This window comes from Chlorocebus sabaeus, chromosome 25, assembly GCF_047675955.1.
Source record: "Chlorocebus sabaeus isolate Y175 chromosome 25, mChlSab1.0.hap1, whole genome shotgun sequence".
In the NCBI taxonomy this organism is placed as follows: domain Eukaryota; kingdom Metazoa; phylum Chordata; class Mammalia; order Primates; family Cercopithecidae; genus Chlorocebus; species Chlorocebus sabaeus.
In genome coordinates this window covers 50,518,073-50,542,447 of record NC_132928.1, presented here as the reverse complement: position 1 = coordinate 50,542,447, position 24,375 = coordinate 50,518,073, and the positions used below count along the sequence as shown (strand labels likewise).

The window sequence follows — 24,375 nt, the reverse complement described above, 5'->3', positions numbered from 1 at the left end:
TGTGAAGTTTTCTATCACTTTTTTTTTTCTACCATCAGCAAATATTTTTGAGTGTTTGCTGTATGCTGAATGATACAAGGGGCACAGAATAACTATGTGAGTGATTACAATACAGTGGGATTGGAAGACATAAGAACTCCGATTTCAGCTGGGCACGGTGGCTCACGCCTGTAATCCCAGCAATTTGAGAGACCCAGGCGGGTGGATCATGAGATCAGGAGTTCGAGACCAGCCTGGCCAACGTGGTGAAACCCCGCCCCTACTAAAAATACAAAAATTACTCAGCCATGGTGGTAGGTGCCTGTAATCCCAGCTACTCGGGAGGTTGAGGCAGGAGGATCGCTTGAACCGGGGAGGCAGAGGTTGCGGTGAACTGAGATCATGCCACTGCACTGCAGCTTGGGCCACAGAGCAAGACGCCATCTCAAAAAATAAAAAAATATTGGGAGGCTGAGATGGGCGAATCACCTGAGGTTGGGTGTTTGAGACCAGCCTGACCAACATGGAGAAATCCCACCCCTACTAAAAATGCAAAATTAGCCAAGCGTGGTGGCACACACCTGTAATCCCAACTACTCAGGAGGCTGAGGCAGGAGAATCGCTTGAACCCAGGAGGCAGAGGTTTCAGTGAGCCAAGATCATGCCATTGCACTCCAGCCTGGGCAACAAGAGCGAAACTCCATCTCAAAAAAAAAAAAAAATCAATCAATCAATCAATCAGCCAGGTGTAGTGGCACGCGTCTGTTATCCCAGCTACTTGGGAGGCTGAGGCAAGAGAATCACTTGAACTTGAGAGGTGGAGGTTGCAGTGATCTGAGATTGTGCCACTGCACTGCAACCTGGGCGACAGAGCGGGACTCTGTCACCAAAAAAAAAAAAAAAAAAAAAAGTCCAATTTCAACACAGGAACAAAACACAGGATAAGAGATGTCACAACGGTTGAGATACAAATTCAGGTAATATTTTAAGTGACTTTGCCTATTGCTTTTATGTTCTAATTTTCTTTTTTTTTTTAGACGGAGTCTTATTCAGTTGCCCAGGCTGGAGTGCAGCGGCGCAGTATCGGCTCACTGCAACCTCTGCCTCTGGGGTTCAAGCCATTCTCCTGCCTCAGCCTCCCACATAGCTGGGATTACAGGCCCCCACCACCATGCCTGGCTAATTTTTGTATTTTTAGTAGAGACAGGGTTTCACCATGTTGGCCAGGCTGGTCTCGAACTCCTGACCTCAGGCGACCCATGGACCTCAGCATCCCAAAGCGCTGGGATTATAGGCATGAGCTACCATTCCCGATCTGTTCTAACTTTTTTCATTTGGAAAAAATGTAAAGTTGTAGAAAAGTGTAATGAATACTCACATTTCTCCCCATTTAGATTTACCAACTGTTGACATCTTGCCACACCTGCTTTGTCTCTCTACATATGTGTACACACATCTCCCTTTTGTTAAAACATTTGAAAGTAGGTTGCAGATGTCCTTCTACATTATTTTTAAATATCCCAGCTTGAATCTCCCAAGAACAGGAATACTGTCCTGCAGAAGCGCAATGTCCTAATGCACTTAAGAATATCAACATTAACTCAATCACATCAACCAACATTCAGTCAATGCTCACATTTCTCCACCTGTCCCAAATTCTTTTTTTTTGAGATGGAGTTTCGCTCTTGTGGACCAGGCTGGCAGGCTGGCAGGCTAGAGTGCAGTGGCTCCATCTCAGCTCACTGCAACCTCTGCCTCCCGGGTTCAAGCCATTCACCTGCCTCAGCCTCCCATGTAGCCAGGATTACAGGTGCCCACCACCACACCCAGCTAATTTTTGTATTTTTAGTAGAGATGGCGTTTCACTATGTTGATCAGACTTGTCTCGAACTCCTGATCTCAAGTGATCCACCCGCCTTGTCCTCCCTAAGTGTTGGGATTACAGGCATAAGCTACTGCGCCCAGCCCCCAAATTGTCTTTACAGCTCTTCTCCCCACTCATCACATTTAAAAGTTCTTCTGTACCCTTAATGTACTTCTCTGTGCCTGGAAAATAAATGTAACCTCGTTAGGTCTGTTTCTTCCCTTAAGATTAGCTATACTTTAATATTGATTCTGGTTAGACTTATTGGATATGTGATTTATGATTTATGATTGGATCTGTGAAGAAAATTTGGAAAGCATTCCTGGAAAGGCTACACATCACAATTAGCCTCTAGATGTCCTCCTTGGATAGGGGAAACCTGTAGCTAGTAGCTAACAAGGACTTTTCCAGAGCAGTCACTGTTGAGCAGATGCATTTTTCCCTAGTCGACATAGATGAAATAGTTTAATAAATGTTTCAGAATTCCAAACTGAACATAAATAAGCTCAATTTATATGGTTCTCCAAACACTTGGCACACCTGAACAAAGTTGTAAGCTGAAAGAATATGAGGATAAAAAATGAAGTTGACTGTCGTGTAATGCCTACATTTTGGGAGGCCGAGGTGGGCAGATCACTTGAGATGCAGAGTTCGAGATCAGCCTGGCTAACGTGGTGAAATTCCGTCTCTACTAAAAATACAAAAATTAGCTGGGTGTGGTGGTGGGTGCCTGTAATCCCAGCCACTTGGGAGGCTGAGGCACTAGAATCACTTGAACCCGGGAGGCAGAAGTTGCAGTGAGCCAAGATTACTCCACTGCACTCCAACCTAGGTGACAGAGTGAACCTCCGTCTCGGGAAAACAAAAACAAAAACAAAAAAAAGGTCAGGCTTGCTGTCTTACGCCTGTAATCCCAACACTTTGGGAGGCCAAGGTGGGCGAATCACCTGAGGTCAGGAGTTCAAGACCATCCTGGCCAACATGGTGAAACCCCATCTGTACTAAAAATACAAAAATTAGCCGGGCATGGTGGCAGGAGCTTGTAATCCCAGCTACTCGGAGGCTGAGGCAGGAGAATCACTGGAGCCTAGGAAGCGGTGGTTGCAGAGAGCCGAGATAGATCATGCCACTGCACTCTGGCCTGGCCAACAAAGTGAAACTCTGTCTCAAAAAAAAAAAAACAAAAAAACAAAAACAGAGGTTGATAGGACAAAAAGAGACCAGGGTAAGTATTCACAGACTTGTTTCTGCCACTTTCAGCTCCTTTTTTTTTTTTTTATTATTATTATACTTTATGTTCTAGGGTAGATATGCACAACTAGTTCAACCATTGTGGAAGACAGTGTGGCGATTCCTCAAGGATCTAGAACTAGAAATACCATTTGACCCAGCGATCCCATTATAATCCCAAAGGATTATGAATCATGCTGCTATAAGGACACATGCACAGTATGTTTATTGCGGCACTATTCACAATAACAAAGACTTGGAACCAACCCAAATGTCCATCAATTTCAGCTCCTTTTAAAGGGATATTTATATGACTCAATATTGTGCCTTTGTTATACTTGTCAGTTAAATGGGCAGAGAAACAGAATGGAATGAGCCTAAATGAGAAGCTAGACAGAAGATGCCTGACAGAAATTATTCCAAAAGTGAGAAGAGACCCAGAAAGGATAGGCGTTTCCAAAGAGAGAAAGAAGAGCAATTTGGGAGAGTAGTTGCTATGATGAGTGGGACTTTGGAGGGGGGGAGATTTATAGGAGATTATAGAATATGTTGTTGTGTTAGATGGTGCAATTCTACTTTATCTTTCCTCATATTTATTCCAGTTATAATAATAATAATTTATTGAGTAGTAATTACTGTGTCAGACACTATGCTAAGCACTTTGCACACATTATCTCATGTAATCGTAATAACAAACCTGTGAACTCGTACTATCCCCATTTTACAGTCAAGAAAACTTAGAGAAGTTAAGAGGTCATCCAAGGTCACCCAGTTAGTAAATAGCGGAGCTAGCAGAGCAAGGATTTGGGTCTTGGCTGACTCCAGAGCTTGTGTTCTTGTGTTTTGCTATAACACGATCATTTGTCACTGTCATGTGGGATCTGGAAGCATAGCAACTCCAGCTGAGGCTGGAGTTGCTACTATGACTTCTATGTCATCAAGCCCTTAACATTCCAGGGTTTTAAATAGTCCTTGCACATTTTCCGAAAGTAGCCATTCCTATCACCATTTCTTCACTCACAAAAGAAAAATGGTATACTCCTCCTCTCTCTCTCTGTCTTTTCAAAGGCTGGCATTTATCTTTCCCACTGTTATTCTTTGGGAAAAGAGCATCAGTGAGAAAATGGCTAACATGACCTCTGTATGATTCAGAGAAATGTGTCCACCACAACTAAGATAAACTCCTTGTCCGGCATGGTAAGCAATGACACTTCCTCATCAAAGATATCCACCTTATAATCTCCAGAACCTGAGAATATGTTATCTTACATGGTCAAATGGATTTTGTAGATATGACTAAATTAAGGATCTTGAGATGGGGCGATAATCCTGCATTAGCCAGTGGGCCCAAAGTAATTACATGAATCTTTTTTTTTTTTTTTGAAGCAGAGTCTTACTCTGTCACCCTGGCTGGAGTGCAGTGGCGTGGTCTCAGCTCCCTGTAACTTCTGCCTCCCAGGTTCAAGCAATTCTCCTGCCTCTCCCTTCCGAGTAGCTGGGATTACAGGCGCCTGTCACCACGCCCAGCTGATTTTTTTGTATTTTAGTAGAGACATGGTTTCACCATGTTGCTCAGGCTGGTCTCGAACTCCTGAGTTCAAACAACCTGCCTGCCTCGGCCTCCCAAAGTGCTAGGATTATAGGCATGATCCACCGCGCCCAGCAATCACATAAATCTTATGGGAGGAGGCGGGATATTGAGAATGAGAAGAAGAGATATAACGATGGAAAGAGAGGTCTAGAATAAAGCAGGGTTACAAGCCAAGGAATGCAGGTTGCCTACAGAAGATGGAAAAGGCAAGAAAACAGGCTCTCCCCTAGAGCCTCCAGAATTCATTACAGCAGCAATAGGAAATGAAATGAAAATACTTTGTGTAGCAAGAAGCCATGCTTGCTACTCTATGTCCTTCAGATAGATCTATGAACACATTCAGAGGTAGACTGATTCCAGAAACTCAGTCATAGCACAGCCTGATTGGTGGTAGAGTTCCTCAGTAGGCCAACTGCTCTACACATAGAGGAAAAAAGAGCTTCCCAGATCTCTAATAATGGCTAAAATTCAGACCATTCAGCCGGGCGCGGTGGCTTAAGCCTGTAATCCCAGCACTTTGGGAGGCCCAGACGGGTGGATCACGAGGTCAGGAGATCGAGACCATCCTGGCTAACACAGTGAAACCCCGTCTCTACTAAAAAATACAAAAAAAACTAGCCAGGCGAGGTGGCGGGCGCCTGTAGTCCCAGCTACTCAGGAGGCTGAGGCAGGAGAATGGCGTGGACCGGGAGGCGGAGCTTGCAGTGAGCTGAGATCCAGCCACTGCACTCCAGCCTGGGAAACAGAGCGAGACTCCGTCTCAAAAAAAAAAAAAAAAAAAAAAAAAATTCAGACCATTCAGCTGGGCATGGTGGCTCACACCTGTAATCCCAGCTACTTGGGAGGCTGAGGCAGGAAAATCACTTGAGCCGGCCCCAGCCGAGATCACACCACTGCACTCCAGTCTGGGTGACAGAGTGAGACTCCATCTCAAAAAATAAATAAATAAATTTAAAAATCAGACTATTCCTATCCTGTGCCATGTACTGTTCTAAGAGTTTATGTCTACATTTAATCTTCACAATGTTACTGACAAAGCTGGTTCCAGTTGTCAGGTGCCAGTTGCCAGGTCTCCAGGGAGGCAAAGGGCTTTCCCAAATAGGCCTTCCCTAATCTAGTCCAGTGTCCCATCTGGGTTGCCAGTTTTGTTAACAACAAAGCTGGTCCCTGTAAAGATGTGGTATTTTACTATTTGGTGTCATGAAGCCAGTATACGGAACTAAAAGTGAGTGTCAACCAGCACAGGCTTTATTCAATGGCCATGGAATCCAGAAGTGGAATCCTGGCTCACAAATCAATGTCTCAACAAGTGAAAGGTGAGGGGACTAAAATATAGGGCTTCTCTAATGAAGGGGTTGGACATTAAAAGCAAGGGGAGAAATATTCACATTTTTTTCTGGAAATGGGTGGTGAGCTTCCCAGAACCATAGTGCTGCCTTCTTTTTTGATCTTTTATGGCTTCTTCTGGTCATTGTCATGGCAATTGTCAACTGTCATGGCACTAGTGGGAGTGTCATTTAGCATGGAAATGAGATTATAATGAAGCCTGAGGTCTTTTTGAAGTCGTTTGGTTGGCTATCTTGGTTCTAACCAGTGTCAGTCTGGTTACAAAGGGAACTTTTTAATTGCAGGCGTCCTGTTTCTTAGATAAACAGAGTTTGGATACGGTAGGAATTCAGCTATGTCACATACACATTATACCAGGTGACAAATCTCCCAGTGCTACTGCTTGTCACAGGTGTGATGGCTTTCACGACTGCTTTGCAGACCTGGAGTGCTGGCCACACAGGCCCTGAGGGCCTGCAATTCCAATGGGGTGGCCATGGTTTACTCCATGGCGTCTGGAGGTGGTGTTCTTCCTGATGACAAGAAGGCGGCTGGGTTGGAGAGGGAGGTCATGATGGCTGCACGGAAGGGACTGGACCCATACAATATCATACCCCCAACGACAGCTTCAGGCACAGGGAACACCCTAATTTGGTCCCCATCATCACAAATAAGTGAATAGTGGGCTACATCTATGAAGAGGACAACAGTGCCATATCTGGTTTTGGCTACACAAAGGCAAGACCCAGTGATATCCTGACTGTTGAACCCGTTACAAGCTGGTGCCCCTTCAGGGGGCCCACGGAGCGTCTGTGTTAAGTTACTCAAATGTGCTATAAAGTCTTGTCTTTCCAATAAAGACTAGCCATTGCATTGGCCTCTTCTCCCCAAATCAACAAAAAAACAAAAAACACAAAATCTCCCTTTTTCTCTACATTCACTCCTTATTCTTATTTTCTTATTTTATTTTATTTATTTATTTTTTGAAATAGGGTCTTGCTCTGTCACCCAGGCTGGAGTGCAATGGCATGATCATAGCTCACTGCAGCCTTAACCTCCTGGGCTCAAGCGATCCTCCCACCTCATCCTGCAGCAAAGCTGGGACCACAGGCACATGTCACTACACCCAGCTAATTTTTGTATTTTTTTTTTTTTTTGTAGAGACTGGGGGGGGGTTCTCACCATGTTCCCCAGGCTGGTCTCGAACCCCTAAGCTCAAGTGATCTGCCTGCCTCAGCCTCCCAAAATGCTGGGATTACAGGTGTGAGCCATTGTGTCTGGCCTCAGTCCTCATTCTTGAGGAGTGCTGTGGAATGAAGGTCTGTCTTCTACAACTTCTTCAAGCTCAATTTGGGTGTTTACATGGGGCCTTATTAGAGGAGTGAAATTTTTCCCTAACTAGTTTTAGATAGGTCTGGTTATCTCCTGGATGCAAATCTAGCTGTTTATATCCCTGTATGACTTCAATTCAATTTATTTATTTATTATTTTTTATTTTATTTTTGAGACGGAGTCTCGCTCTGTCGCCCAGACTGGAGTGCAGTGGAGCGATCTCAGCTTGCTGCAACTTCTGCCTCCTGGGTTCAGGTGATTCTTCTGTCTCAGCCTCCCAAGTAGCTGGGATTACAGCTGTGTGCCACCACACCCAGCTAATTTTTGTATTTTTAGTAGAGATGGGGTTTCACCATATTGCCCAGGCTGGTCTCAAACTCCTGACCTCAAGTGATTCATCTGCCTCAGGCTCGCAAAGTGGTGGCATTACAGGCATGAGCCACCACGCCCTGCTGGCTTCAATTTACTTGGACCAAAAGAGATCAGACAGTTTGAGAGACAAGGCCCAGAATCAAGAGAAGTAGAATGGCAGCTAAAGAGCCCAGGAAGGGTAAAAACTGATGAGATTAGGGATGGTATATCTTATGATCTCCCATATTCCCCGAGCATTTGTGCCCTTTTTGTTTAATTGGTGCAACCACTTGACCTGGTCATAGATAAATTTAATATCTTTTTCTATTAATGTTGAATTATTTACCAAAGTACAACAGGAAGAGTTAGTGACTACACATATCCCACCTTGTTCTGCCAAGAGGTAATCAAAAGCCAGGTGATTGTCAAGCACAGTATTGGCTAATGAGTCTGGGAAGACTTTGAGGCAAGTGAGAGCATCACCAGTCTTGTAGGCTAGAGTTTCTATAATTATTGTGAGGTTGCACAGGGTAGCCTCATGCTAGGCAAGCCTTCCCCAGGGGGCAAGGAAACTGCCCACTATCTCAATGCCTGCCAGAATAAGTCTAATTGCCCTTTTATTCTTTGGGCGAGAGGAAGATGGGAAACAATTAAAGATGTTGACTTCTCTGGAGATCAGGTGCCTCAGGGTGCACTATTCTTGATGCCTTGCATTTTCCAAACAGTAGGCTCTGGATAAAACAAGGTGACTCCAAAAGCAAAGATGAGAACACCTATAGCCTACGTCCTGGCAGAAGGCACACGCAGGTCCAAGGTTGAGGTTTTTTTTTTTTTTTTTAGCCAGGCATGGTGGCTAACGCCTGTAATCCCAGCACTTTGGGAGGCCAAGGTGGGCAGATCATCTGAGGTCAGGAGTTCAAGACCAGCCTGGCCAATATGGTGAAACCCCATTTCTACTAAAAACACAAAAAAATTAGCCGGGCATGGTGGTGCGCCCCTGTCATCCCAGCTACTCAGGAGGTTGAGGCAGGAGAATCATTTGAACCTAGGAGGTGGAGGTTGCAGTCAGCCAGGATCATGCCATTGCACTCCAGCTTGGGCAAGAAGAGCAAAACTCTGTCTCAAAAAAAACAAAAAAATAAAAAATAAAAAATAGCAACAGTGGACTCATCAACTTTTGGGGCTGCCCACTTGAGTATTTTGCTAGCTAACACTAGCTATTTTCTCAGCTCAGTGGTTCTCAGACTTCACTGTGTATCAGGATCCTCCCACCTTAGCATCCTGAGTAGTTGGAACTATAGTTGCACGCAACAATGCCTGGCTAATTTTTTTTTTTTTTTTTTTGTAGAGACAGGGGTCTCACTTTGTTGCCCAGCTTGATCTTGACCTCCTGGGCTCAAAGCAATCCTCCCACCGCAGTCCTCCTAAGTGCTGTGGGATTACCAGTGTGAGCCGTTGTGTGCCGGGTCAGGATTTTAAATAATGATGCAACATGGTTAACCTTTACCTCCTGCTGTTTTTATAGAATGATACCAAGGCTTATTAAATACTATAGGCATTCTCTTCTAAGATCTCAGGGGAAAACCTACTCTATTTACATGTGTATTATACAAGATATATATTTCACATTTAGCAAAAAATGCAGTCTAAAGATCATGATCATGGCTCATTGTTCCTTGACTTTGATGGGGATAATTGCAAGGCTGAGATTTTTCTCTCCATGTGGGTTCTCATCATTCAGCAACCAGCAGCCAGTTAAACTTTGTTCCAAAACAGCAAAGGCAGAAGCTGCCAAGAATCTTCAGGCTCAGACTCCAGCACTCACACGACATCATTCTGCCACATTCTATTGGTCAAAGCAAATCACAAGGCCTGTCTAGATTCTAGGCCATAGAGTAATAGAGTCTACCTTTTAAGGAAGGAGAGGCAATGTCACAGGTCATGAAAACGAGGATTCATGAGACTCATAATACTTCAGGAGTTATTATTGTAACAATCTGCCACAGTTGGAGAGTGCGAATTATTTTGCTACATAGAGATTTGATCGACTAAATATAAAATACTTTCTAGAAATTAGCATCTTTTTCTTTTAAATTATTCAAGGAAATTCTTTATCATAAATCTAGTAAATCTTTAATCAGCATAACATATATTCCTGAGCCAACTTGAACCATTTTCATTGTACCTAAAAAGTAAAACTGCTGAAACTTCATCTAGAAATTGGCAAGAACTTTGCATTTTTCTTCTCTATTTGAATTCGTGTCTGAAATGTAGGACTGTCAGCACTATAAACACTATCTGAACACTAATTAAAGAGAGCATTTATAAAAGAGAAAAAAAAAGAAGTGATTTTCATCCTTTATGAGGAAAAAAGAAAGTAAAAATTTTAAACACAGAAAATTTCCCTTAGATCTGTTATTTTCTACTGTTTATTGAACACTGACTCATTCTATACTTCTTTTTTTTTTTTTTTTAGACAGAGTTTCACTCTTGTTGGCTAGGCTGGGGTGCAGTGGGGTGACCTTGGCTCACTGCAACCTCCGCCTCCGGGCTTTAAGCGATTCTCCCCTCTCAGCCTCCCAAGTAGCTGGGATTACAGGCATGCGCCACCATGCCTGGCTAATTTTTGTACTTTTAGTAGAGATGGAGTTTCACTATTGGTCAGGCTGGTCTTGACCTCCTGACCTCAGGTGATCCACCTGCCTTGGCCTCCCAAAGTGCTGGGATTACAGGCATGAGCCATCATGCCTGGCCTACTTTGTGATTTCTTAAGAAACAATACATGCATCTGTATTGAGTTGCTGATGAATTTCAATGTGAATAACATTTATAGTTTCTCTTAATTGTCTTAGCACCTGCAGGTGCCTATGATTATTTTCTTTATTTATACTCTCCTTAACTACAGTGAGTCACTATTGAGTTTTGGGTAGCAAATTTAGCTTTAAGTTTCAGCTCAGCTGAAGCTAAATTCCAGAAAAAAAGAGAACAGTCTTGGGGCTGGGCGACAGAGTGAGACTTAGTCTCAAAAAAAAAAAAAAAAAAAAAAAAGTCTTTGCATTAAATGGTTACAAAATTACCTGCAAATTTATAGGATGATAACAATTATAGGGATATAATAAGCATGAAATGCAAAACTGGGATATTTCCCTGGGCTCAGACTTCTTTTCCTTTCTTATGGTTTCTGTATATTTTGGTTTTTTATTCTACTTATTTCATTAATGGCAGGACATCAAGTATACAAGAACATAAAGATTTGTTTCATCTATCAAATGCAAGTTTGTATTAGGTAATCTCTTTGATTCTATAATTTTATTTGCTATTATGGGAAACATTTGTGATTCATCCATGCAAGTGTTGAGTCTAATATTGACACTAAAGAATGTTTTGTGAGCAGTTTTCTTTTGTAAATTCAACTGCAAGGTTATGAGATCCTAATTATGAGATTCTAATTCTCTTAATAACGCCTTAAGGATCGCACCCATGAAGTAACAAATCTGCCTAAGACTTCTATGACACTATAATTGGGATGTCAGAAAATTCTGTTCTCTACCCATTGTGATTTCAGGGGTTCTAGAAAACTCCTCTCTACAAAAACAAAGCTTTCTTTCCCTCTACAATAACAGATAAGACTGGAGACCTTGTCTTTCCATCACTGTTAGAGTAGCATTGAGGTATAATATCCAAACTGTTTTAGAAAATGCAATAAATTGAGTTAAATTCACACTGGTGTGTAGAAGTATAACATCATAATGCATTTTTGATAAAGGGTAAGACACAGCCTGGGAAGGAAACATATTAGTTTGTGTCATTTCTGGTAATAAATATCACTGCTTTATGACCTGCATGATGGCATGGTATTATCTTTCGTTTGTTCAATATTTACCTTCCAGGTGCTTCAAGGTGTGTCCTAGCCAAGTAGGTAAAGCTGGCAGGTGGGGTAATGTCCCAGGTCAGGACTCACAGGTCTATCTCATTTGGCTCTATTGTCTATTTCACATCTGCCTTTGTTGTCCAAATCCAGCCTTTGTTGTCCAAATCCAGAGTATGCACATGGTAGGTGGAGGAATTTCGAAAGAAAACTGGGCTTATTTTTGAGACAGGGGAATAGGGTTTATTGTTTCTCAAAACAAATGCTCATGATGTCACCTGGAATATGTTCTGAAAATAAATTGATTTATTTCTGTTTTGACTTTATATGCAATAAATTGTATGGGTCTCCTAGAAATGAAAACAGATCCCTTAAAAAAATATATCATGCCAGTCAGATGAAGTCCATAAAAAACAAAAACAAAAACCAAACACAGCAACAAGGAAATTAGTTGAACCATTAAAGTATAAGATCACTAAGCACAAAAATGCTTCCATACATTTTTATTTTATTATTATTTTTTTGAGACAGAGTTTCGCTCTTTTTGCCCAGGCTGGAGTGCAATGGCATGATCTTGGCTCACTGCAACCTCCACCTCCTGGGTTCAAGCGATTTCTCCTGCCTCAGCCTCCTGAGTAGCTGGGATTACAGGCGCGTACCACGATGCCCGGCTAATTTTTGTATATTTAGTAGAGACGGGGTTTCTCCATGTTGGTTAGGTTGGTCTTGAACTCCAGACTGCTGCCTCAGCCTCCCAAAGTGCTGGGATTACAGGCGTGAGCCACCGTGCCCAGTCTGCTTCCACACATTTTTAAAAAGAACTTACTGAAACCAAAATATGAAGCCTTTTGGGAAATGTTAACCTAGACTTTTGAACTAGTGTGTGGTATTAAAAAAGCACTTGATGATAGAAGAAAAAAAAAGCACTTGATGAAGAGTCAAGAGTCCTGGTATTCAAGTTCAGGCTATTTCATCAACTACCTGAATGACACTGAGCAATCCAATTAAATCTGCTTGTTCAAAGACCTCTAACTGATTTAGGCATTATCATTCTATGGTGTCATTCACTGGTCTTACCTTGAGCTCTAAATCCTGTCTTGACATCTTTAATTTTTATTAAAGGACATCTGCTACAGTTTCAACTGGCTTGTGCATTTAGCAAAATGTGAATTTCACAACTGCATAAGCAAATTTAGAAAAAACAATAATCCTTAGTGATATACACATGGATCTTACTACCTTTCTATAAAAAGTTAGGAATAGGCTTGCTGTTTTTATTGAGATCATTAGATTTCCTCAGCCTGGCCCGAGGCAAGGCTTCTAAAACTGTGATGTTTGTACAGGTAGCCTCACACCTCTCTTTCTTCACCTCCTCCTACTTCCTCATAGCGCCTTTGCCCTGACCCCAGGTGTCTCTGCTTTCACAATACTCTGCAAGCTGCCAAACACCCACCTCCTTCTAACCCCCTTGTGCCCACTGTTTTGTTCACTCTTTAGTACACAGTGCCTCATTATTAAAATTCCTTCTTCTTTATAAAAACCAATGTTCATTCTTGAAGTTCCCAACTCAGTGGATATGATGAGGAAAACTATTAGATTAAAAGAATTAATATTAAGTTGTGAATAAATCTACAGCTCATTTTACAGAAATGTAATTGGTGGAATTACAGACTTAATAGCAATGTAAAAAAATTTTAGGGAGTGCAGGGAAATTTAGGAAGGTACAAGTCACTTAAAGGGCCTGTTTGCTTTATAGCCTTACTGCTTAAAGTATGGTCCTAGGACCAACAGCAATGAAATCAGCTGGGAGCTTGTTAGAAATAAGAACCTCAGTTCCACTTGTCAGAATTTGCATTTTAACAAGATAGGGGAAACTCGGGGTAGTTTGTATGTATTTTAAAGTTTGAGAAGCACTGGTTTATAGTATTCCAAGTAGGCAAACACCTTTTCTCCTCTTTAATTTAAAGTGGGGTCAGCTGTTGGTTATGTTCAGTTTATTGCTAATCTCTTTTTTTCCCCAAACAAAAGGTTTTACATATTTATTACTGAACCAGCCTGGTAGTGCAGAGCATATTCATCAATACTAATTTTTGCAATTAAACATGTCCAACTGTCCAGATAGTGGTGACGTTTCCAGCTTGATATGATCAGATGATAGTGACCTTGATACTGAATGGATGTATGTGCCATCCCATGTGCAAATTCTTATAGATCCAGCTTGGTTCTTCTCCAATGTCTCCTTTTGGTGTTGTAGCTGATTACCAGTTTTCATCCAAATCCACTGGGGAATGAGACAGTTTTGCTTTTGTTTCTTGGCCAGGAATTACTTGATCCTGAAAGTCTTGTGAGAAGACATGGTGAGAAATTTAGTCCTGTTATTAATCTTTAAAATATATGTTTATGTTGCATACTTCCTTATATTTATGATAATTTTCATAAAATTTGAAAAAAATACACATTTATATAAAAGGCGGGCCAGGCATGGTAGCTTATGCCTGTAATCTCAGCACTTTGGGAGGCCGAGGTGGGTGGATCACCTGAGGTCAGGAGTTCAAGACCAGCCTGGCCAACATGGTGAAAACCTGTCTCTACTAAAAAATACAAAAAATTAGCCAGGTGTGGTGGCTGGTGCTTTGGGAGGTTACTACTTGGGAGGCTGAGGCAGGATAATTGCTTGAACCCAGGAGGCAGAGGCTGCAGTGAGCCAAGATTGCACCACTGCACTCCAGCTTGAGGAACAGAGCAAGACTCTGTCTCTAAATAAATAAATAAATAAAAGGGTTGGTCATATATATGAGCCAGTAAAACCAACAGGAATCTGTTTTCCCCTAGAAAGTCTATTAACCAAGAATACAAATAGGAAACTTGTATTCTCCTCTACTGATAGACCTTTAAACATTTTTTATAGTACCATTGATACGATAGACTAGAATGCAAAATTTACATCCATTCCAAAGATAAAATAAGCAGGATGCAGTGGCTCATGCCTATAATCCCAGCACTTGGGCAGGCTGTGACAAGATGATTTCTTGAGCCCAGGGGTTCAAGACCAGCCTGGGCAACATAGCAAGACCCCATCACTACAAAAAAAAAAATTAGCTGAACATGGTGGCGCGCACTTTTAGTCCTTGTTAATTAAGAGACTGAGGTGGGAGGATTGCTTGGACCTAGGAGACTGAGGCTGCAGTGAGCCATGATAGTGCCACTCCAGACTGGGCAACAGAGTAAGATCCTGTCTCAAAAAAATAAAAATAAAAGATAAAACAGACTAAGTGGGGACATGGGGCCAAATATCTACATTCCTTGGCAGGTGGGGCATTCAAATTTATCCTTTCTCTATAGAGGCTATTTGGACAAAAAAGTTTGAAAATCAGTCAGGCACAGTGGCTCAAGCCTGTAATCCCAGCACTTTGGGAGGCCGAGACAGGCGGATCACAAGGTCAGGAGATCGAGACCATCCTGGCTAACACGGTGAAACCCCGTCTCTACTAAAAAAATACAAAAAACTAGCTGGGCGTGGTGGCAGGTGGCCGTGGTCCCAGCTACTTGGGAGGCTGAGGCAGGAGAATGGCGTAAACCCAGGAAGCGGAGCTTGCAGTAAGCTGAGATCCGGCCACTGCACTCCAGCCTGAGCGACAGAGACTCCGTTTCAAAAAAAAAAAAAAAAGTTTGAAAATCTCTGGGTCTCCCAGTCAAGTTGATTACTATTATTTCCTGAAGACATTCTGTTTCTTCTGACTTCCATGCTTTTGCCCCCGCCTGCTATTATCTCCAATACAAACCTTTGAAGTCACAAAATGTACTTGATAAGATGGAAGTAGGTGAGAAGCCAACTTGTTCTTGCCTGGTACCAGCACAATTTTGACCTACATTTTGTTTTCTCACAGAAGGAAGATGATCTTAGGTTTGTGCAAGTCTGCCTGACCTGAAATTTGAAGATCTGGATCATAGCTATTTGGTGAAATTAATTGTTGCTTTATATAGATATAGTTATTTAGAATTTATTCAGTCCAACCAACCTATGGGGGACTCTTAACTTCCCAATAAATGGCAATTCATTATATTGCTAAAATTACCACAACTGTTACTTGAATTTTTACTGGACAATCTAATCTAGACAATTAGATTCCATTCTACTGGAACTAACAGGTGGACTGTTAGAATATTGTAAAGAGGAATTTATCCAGTTCTACAGAGGGACTTTTTACCTCCAAGTATGAAGTTTAATGTCTTCCTATTTCTCATTCTAAAAGATATGCCAAGAAGACATATGTCTCATTATCACACATTGGACAGCTCAGCTCTGAGTCAGTGACCCTCTCACCTACAGAAATCATCCACGGCGCCAATAGTGAGGCAGGTTGGCTAACCTTGTTTTCTGTTGCCTATGGGGCTTTATATGCCCTGAGGAAAAAAGACTTGAGTTTCAATATCTATCATTTCTGCCTGTTGGATTTCTTAAATCCATTCTATTTAGGAGAAATTTCTTGAGGTGTGCATCCCACTTCCCATACGCATGATTCCGTGATATTCAAAACCTATTTATTGAGTGTTTACGATCACTGTGATAGACATGACCCAGGAGAATCTAAAATGGGTAAGACCATCTCTTTTCTTCAGGAGCTTTATAGTAGTATGTGTGTGTTTATTTGTGTGTATGTGGGAGAATGAAGTGGGGGTTAAAAAGTACATAGAAAACTGTAATATAAGGCAGAACACACATGCTATGTGTAGGCCCACCAATAACATTTCTGGGATTCATATCAAAAGAACAAATTGAGGCCCACATACCATATACTAAAATCTATAAAAGTTGTAAATCAAATTAACACAGACTACCAAATAAAATATAGCCTCATACCTCAACAAGAAAATTTTCATAGCAACCAAATAGAAAAATGTGTGTAAAGCTATAGTTTTTATATGATTGGAAAGAGAAGTGAAATGTCGAAAAACGACAGAATTTAAATATTATTGCATGTGTCCAGATGTTCCACTGATAATCCAGTGGTGTGTGGATGAGAAATAAAATTTTTTAAAGTGTAATTTATATATCGTTATATTTATTCCATAATTTTTATCTTGCTATCATTTCAACAAAATTGTGAATTATGTTATTATCATTAAAGTTTTTGTTTATCTGTATTCTATAGATGTAGTAAAATTTAAAGGGTACAGGCAAGGCACAGTGACTCACGCCTGTAATCACAGCACTTTGGGAGGCCAAGATAGGTGGCTCACTTGAGGTCAGGAGTTCGAGACCAGCCTGGCTAACATGAATAAACCTTGTCTCTATTAAAAATACAAAAATTAGCCGGGTGTGCAGGCAGGCGCCTAGAATCCCAGCTACTTGAGAGGCGGAGGCAGGAGAGTCGCTTGAGCCCGGGATGTAGAGGTTGCAGTAGCCGAGATGGCGCCACTGCATTCCAGCCTGGGTGACAGAGCAGGACTCCATCTCAAAAAGTAAGTAAATAAATAAACAAATAAATAAAGGACACAAACATTGCATATGTTGAATATATTTTCTTTAAGAATGTCAATGTAGACCGGACACCGTGGATCATGCCTATAATCCCAGCACTTTAGGAGGCTGAGGCAGGCGGACCAGCCTGGCCAACATAACAAAACCCTGTCTCTACTTAAAAAAAAAAATACAAAAATTGGCTGGGCGTGGTGGCGGGTGCCTGTAATCCCAGCTACTCGGGAGGCTGAGATAGGAGAATCGCTTGAACCTGGGAGGTGGAAATTGCAGTGAGCCAAAATTGTGTCACTGCACTCTAGCCTGGGTGACAGAGCAAGATGTCTCAAAAAATTTTAAAAAAATAAGAATCTCAATATAAAAATGTAAAATAAAAACTACTGGCCAGGCACGGTGGCTCCCAGAACTTGAGGAGGCTGGGGCCGGCTGATTGCTTGAGTCCAGGAGTTTGAGACCAGCCTGGGCAACATGCCAAAACCCCATTTCTACAAAAAATACAAAAATCATCTGGGCCTGGTGGTATGTGCCTGTAGTCAGTCACACCTATTCAGGAGGCTGAGGCGGGAGGATTGCTTGAATCACTTGAGCCCAGGAGGTTGAGGCTACAGTGAGCTGAGATGATGCCACTGCACCCCAGCCTGGGTAGCAAAGCAAGACCCTGTCTCAAAAAGATTTATTTTATGTTTTAAGTTATTTTACTTATACAATATTTTTATCTATTAAAACTGAGTAGAAAATAAAATTATAACTAATTAATATCAATATTTTAAGTCAAAATTATTTAAATCTGACATTTTGAAATGTTTTGGTCAGGTGTGGTGGCTTGTGCATATAATCTCAGCACTTTGGGAGGCCAAGCCGGGTGGATCACCTGAGGTCAGGAGTTCGAGCCCAGCCTGCAGACATGGTGAAACCCTATCGCTACTAAAAATGCAAAAATTAGCCGGGTGTGATGGCACATGCCTGTAATCCCAGCTACTAGGGAGGCCAAGACAGGAAAATTACTTGAACCCGGGAGGCAGAGGTTGCACTGAGTCGAGATTGAGCCACTACACTCCAGCCTGGACAACACAGTGAGACTCCATGTCAAAATAAATAAATAAATAATTTTTTTTTTTCAGCTGAGGTATTGCATAAAGTACACAAATCTTAAGTATATAATTTGAAGAACTTTATACTTGTATACATCCACGTAATCATCACCCAGATCAGACACTTAACATGTCCAAGACATCAGCAAGCTCCCTCATGTTGGTTCTCTAAGCTGATAACCCTGCAAAAGGTAACCATCAATCAGATCTCTATCACCAGGTAAGTTTTGCCTGTTTTTTAACATTATTGAGATATAATTCACAAAATATACAGTTCACCCATTTCAAGTATACAATTCAATGCTTTTTTTAGTATATAAGCAGAGCTGTTCAAACATTACCACAATTTTAGAACATTTTCATCACCCCCAAAAAGAAACTCTGTATCTCCAAACACTCCCCTTTTCCCACCAATTTTCCCAGCTCTAGGCAACTTCCAATCTACTTTCTGTCTGTATGGATTTACCCATTATGGACATTTCATATGAATGGAATCATACAATTTGTCATCCTTTGCAAGAGCTTTTTTCCACTTAGCACATTTTCAAGGTTCATCCATGTTGTAGCACATGTCAGCATTTCTTTTTTTTTTAGTGGCTGAATAATATCCCACTGTAGAGATATACCGCATTTTAACAATCCATTCATTGGTGGATGAACATTTGGGTTGTCTTCACTTTTTGGCTATTATGAATAATGCTGCTGTGAACATTCTTGTGCGGCCTTAATGTTTCTATTTATCTTGAGTATGTACCTAAGAGTAGAATTGCTAGGTGATATGGTAACTCTATGTTTAATTGCCAAACTCTTTTGTAAAGTAATTGTATCATTTTTATATCTTTTCACTTAAAGTCTGTTTTGTTTGATATGAGTACAGTCACTCCAGCTTTCTTATGGTTGCTCTTTGTATGTATTTTTCCATTCTTTTACTTTCAGTCTATGTGTATCTTTTTTTTTTTTTTTTTTGAGACGGAGTTTCACTCTTGTTGACCAGGCTGGAGTTCATTGGCATGATCTTGGCTCACCGCAACCTCCGTTTCCCAGGTTCAAGTGATTCTCGTGCCTCAGCCTCCCTAGTAGCTGGGATTACAGGCACATGCCACCACGCCTGGCTAATTTTGTATTTTTAATAGAGATGGGGTTTCACCATGTTGGTCATGCTGGTCTCGAACTCCTGACCTTAGGTGATCCACCCACCTCTGCCTCCCAAAGTGCTGCGATTACAGGCATGAGCCACTGTGCCCGGCTATATGGTATCTTTGAATGTAAACTGTCTTCTGTAGCCAGTGTACAGTTGGGTCTTTTTCATAAATGCAGTCTGACAATCTCTACCTTTTGATTGGATTTGATTGGATTGCTCAATTAACACTTATTATTATTATTGATACAGTTGGATTTATGTCTGACATTAAATTTTTTTTTTCTTTATGGACAGAGTCTCCCACTGTCACCCAGGCTGGAGTGCAGTGGCACCAACTAAGCTCACTGCAAGCTCCGCCTCCCGGGTTCACACCAATCTCCTGCCTCAGCCTCCTGAATAGCTGGGACTACAGGCGCCCGCCAAACGCCTGGCTAATTTTTTGTATTTTTAGTAGAGACAGGGTTTCACTGTGTTAGCCAGGATGGTCTCGATCTCCTGACCTTGTGATCTACCCACCTCAGCCTCCCAAAGCGCTGGGATTACAGGCGTGAGCCACTGCACCCGGCCGCCATTAAAATTTTTGTAGGCCAGGCCCAGTGGCTCACGCCTGTAATCCCAGCACTTTGGGAGGCTGAGGTGGGTGGATCACCTGAGGTTAGGAGTTCCAGACCAGCCTGGCCAACATGGTGAAATCTCTACTAACAATTTAAAAAATTAGTCGGGCATGGTGGCGGGTGCCTGTAATCCCAGCTACTCAGGAGGCTGAGGCAGGAGAATTCCTTGAACCTGGGAGGCAGAGGTTGCAGTGAGCCGAGATCACACCATTCCACCATAGCCTGGGCAACAAGAGTGAAACTCCGTTTCAAAAAAAAAAAAAAAAAATTTTTTTTTCTTTTATTTCTATCTCTCATGTGTTTTTTATTTTTATTATTATTATTTTTGAGATGGAGTCTCATTCTGTCGCCCAGGCTGGAGTGCAGTGGCGCGATCTCGGCTCAGGGCAACCTCCACCTCCTGGGTTCATTCACATCATTCTCCTGCCTCAGCCTCCCGAGTAGCTGGGACTACAGTCTCCCGCCACCATGCCCAGCTAATTTTTTGTATTTTAGTAGAGACAGGGTTTCACTGTGTTAAACAGGATGGTCTCGATCGCCTGACCTCGTGATCTGCCTGCCTTGGCCTCCCAAAGTGCTGGGATTACAGGCGTGAGCCACCATGCCCCATCAGCTCTCGTGTCTTTTTATTCTTCTCTTCCTCCTTTACTTTTTTTTTAAAGTGAATATTTCCTAGTGTAACATTTTAATTCCTTTACTGATTTTTTTTTACTATATTTCCCTCCCCTCCCCTCCTGTCGCCTCCCCTCCACTTCCCTTTGCAAGAGCTTTTTTTTCACTTAGCACATTTTCAAGGTTCATCCATGTTGTAGCATGTCAGCACCTCGTGTTTGTTTGTTTGTTTGTTTTTTTAAATGGCTGAATACTGTCCCATTGTATAGATATACCACATTTTAACAATCCATTCATTAGTGGATGAACATTTGGGTTATCTCCACTTTTTGGCTATTATGAATAATGCTGCTGTGAACATTCTTGTACAAGCTTTTGTGTGGCCCCCTCCCTCCCCTCCCCTCTCTTTCCCCTCCCTTGACAGAATCTCACTGTCGCCCAGGTTGGAGTGCAGTGGCACGATTTCAGCTCACTGCAACCTCCACCTTATGAGTTCAAGCAATTATCGTGCCTCAGCCTCCAGAGTAGCTGGGATTACAGGTGTGCACCACCATGCGTAGTTAATTTTTGTATTTTTGGTAGAGACGGGTTTCACCATGTTGGCCAGGCTAGTCTCAAACTCCTGACCTCAAGTGATCCTCACGCCTCAGCCTCCCAAGGTGCTAGGATTACAGGTGTGAGCCACCGCGCCCGGCCTTATATTTGTGTTTTCTTAGTGCTCACTGTTGGGCTTACCGTATCATCTTAACTGAACAGAGTCTTGTTTAGATTTATTCCAAGTTAATTCCTATGAGATAAAGAAATACTATTCCTGGCCGGGCGTGGTGGCTCACACCTATAATCCCAGCACTTTGGGAGGCTGAGGCAGGTGGATCATGAGGTCAGGAGATTGAGACCATCCTGGCTAACACGGTGGAACCCTGTCTCTACTAAAAAATACAAAAAAATTAGCCGGGCATGGTGGCAGGTGCCTAGTAGTCCCAGCTACTCGGGAGGCTGAGGCAGGAGAATGATGCAGAGGCAGAGGCTGCAGTGAGCCGAGATCACACCATGGCACTCCAGCCTGGGCAACAGAGCGAGACTCTATCTCAAAAAAAAAAAGAAAAAAGAAATACTGTTCCTATACAGTAGTATTCCCTCTTTCTCTTTTTGTATTAATATTGTTATACCAATTATATCTATATGTGGCTATATATTTATACCTATAAATCTTTATTAACTTGTTACCTTATAGAATTTTATCTCTATTAAAGAAGATGTGGCTGAGAGCAGTGGCTCATGCCTGTAATCTCAGCACTTTGGGAGGCTGAGATGGGTGGATCATGAGGTCAGGAGATCGAGACCATCCTGACTAACATGGTGAAACCCCATCTCTACTAAAAATACAAAAAAAAATTAGCCTGGCTTGGTGGCAGGTGCCTGTAGTCGCAGCTACTTGGGAAGCTGAGGTAGGAGAATGATGTGAACCCAAGAGGCGGAGCTTTCGGTGAGCTGAGATCGTGCCACTGCACTCCAGCCTGGGTGACAGAGCAAGACTCTGTCAAAAAAAAAAAAAAAAAGAAGCTGTGAAAAGAAAAGAGAGCAAGTATATATTTATAGAGTCGTTATATTAACCTTCCTATTTACCATTTCTTGTTCTCTTTATTAGTTCCTGTGGATTCCAGAGTTACCATCTTGCTATAGCTTTGCTCCTACCTACCTCATTTGTGTTGTTATTGCTAAATATGTTACATTTCTCTAACAATTCAAAACATATATACTGGTTTATATAATTGCTTTTTAAATCAAGTAAGAGAGGAAAGAAGAAGAAGTATACATTTTTTTTTGTAATTACATAATTACCTTTACCAGTGCTCTTTGTTTTTTTCACATAAATTCAAATTACTGGAGCCACTTGCTTTCAGCCTGAAGAACTTCCTTTATTAGGTCTTGTAAGGTAGGTCTGCTAGCCAAAAAAAAAAAAGGAAAACAATTTATCTTTTTGTTTATCAGTGAATGTCTTTATTTTGCCCTTATATTTGAAAGATAGTATTCCTGGCTCTCAGATTCTTGGTTGACAGGTCTTTTTTTTCTCTTTCATTCAGCTCTTGAAACACATCATCCCATTGCTTTCTGGCCCCATTGATTCTGATGAGAAGTTAGCTGTTAATCTTACTGGGTTTCCCAATAAGTTACTACTTTCAAGATTTTCTCCTTGTCTTAGGCTTTCACCATTTTTATGGTGATGTGTCTAGGTGTAGATTTTTTTGAGTTTGTACTACTTGGTTTAGTTTTGTTTTTTTTTTTGAGGCTGAGTCTTGCTTTATCAACCAGGCTGGAGGACAGGGGTGTGATCTCGGCTCACTGCAACCTCCGCCTCCCAGGTTCGAGTAATTCTTATGCCTCAGCCACCTGGGTACCTGGGATTACAGGTGTGCACCACTGTGCATGGCTAATTTTTGTAATATTAGTAGAGACAGGGTTTCACCATATTGACCAGGCTGGTCTCGAACTCCTGGTCACAAGCAATACACACCCTCTCAGCTGCCAAAGTGCTGGGATTATAGGTGTGAGCCATCGCACCTGACTGAGTTTGTCCTATCTGGAATTTGTTGAGCTTCCTGGATGTTTAGATGAATGTTTCTCATCAAATCTGGGAATTTTTCAGCCACCACTTCTTTGAATAAGTATTTTTTTCCTGTTCCTTTATCCTCCCCTTCTGGTACTCGCATTACACATACATTGATGCACTTAACGGTGTCTCACATTTCTCTGAGGCCCTGTTTCCTTTTCTGCATTTTTTTCTTCCTTTGTGTTCTTTGAATTGCATTATCTCTATTGATACATCTTCAAGTTTGACTTGTTCTGTCAGTTAAAATGTACTGTTGAGGTTCTCCAGAAAAATTTTCATTTCAATTGTACCTTCAATTATTGACTTTCCATTTGGCTCCTTAAAAATATTTTATATGGCTTTATTGATATTCTCTATTTGATGAGACATTGACCTTATAGCTTCATTTACTTTTTTTTTTTCTTTGAGAAAGAGTCTCGCTCATTGCCCAGGCTGGAGTGCAGTGGCGCAATCTCAGCTCACTGCAACCTCCACCTCCCAGGTTCAAGCAATTCTCCTGCCTCAGCCTCCTGAGTAGCTGGGACTACAGGTGAATACCATGACGCCCAACTAATTTTTTGTATTTTTAGTCGAGACGAGGTTTCACTGTGTTAGCTAGGATGGTCTTGATCTCCTGAACTCGTGATCTACCTGCCTCAGCCTCCCAAGGTGCTGGGATTACAGGTATCAGCCACCATGCAGGATCCTTTTTTTTTTGAAATGGAGTTTTGCTCTGTTGCCCAGGCTGGAGTACAATGGCACAATCTTGGCTCACTGCAACCTCTGCCTCCTGGGTTCAAGCGATTCTCCTGCCTCAGCCTCCTGAGTAGCTGGAATTACAGGCATCCACCGCCATGCCTGGCTATTTTTTGTATTTTTAATAGAGATGGGGTTTCGCCATGTTGGCCAGGCTGGTCTCGAACTCCTGACCTCAGGTGATCTGCCTGCTTTGGCCTCCCAAAGCGCTGGGATTATAGGCGTGAGCCACTGTGCCCAGCCTCTTTACTTTTTAAAGCATAGTTTTCTTTTGTTCTTTGAACTGTTTGTTAAATCTGACATCTGGGCCCTCACACAGGTATATCTGTTGCCTGTTTTTGTGTTTGTTTTCCTTGTACAAGAGTCATACTTTTCTGTTTCTTTTAATGTATCATAATTTTGTTGTTATTGAAAACTGGACATTTAGTCCACAGCAACTCCGGATACTGACTCCCTTTACCCTTCTCCAGAGCTTGTTTTTATTACGGTTATTGTCTTTATTTATTTATTTATTTATTTATTTATTTATTTATTTTAGGAACACAGCTGTT

General features: G+C 41.8%; 1 long non-coding RNA gene across 4 annotated transcripts in view; it reads right to left on the bottom strand.

Moving 5' to 3' along the window:
- LOC140710279 (uncharacterized) overlaps positions 1–24,375 on the bottom strand; it is a 46,651-nt gene that overhangs the window by 8,577 nt on the left and 13,699 nt on the right. For 2 of the 4 annotated variants that reach the window (XR_012091254.1, XR_012091255.1), the window contains exon 3: positions 22,321–22,420. This is a non-coding gene — a long non-coding RNA (uncharacterized lncRNA). Of the gene's footprint in view, positions 1–12,029; positions 13,883–13,902; positions 18,294–22,320; positions 22,421–24,375 lie in introns of those variants that run through there. The other 2 variants (XR_012091252.1, XR_012091253.1) reach the window with 2 other exon arrangements.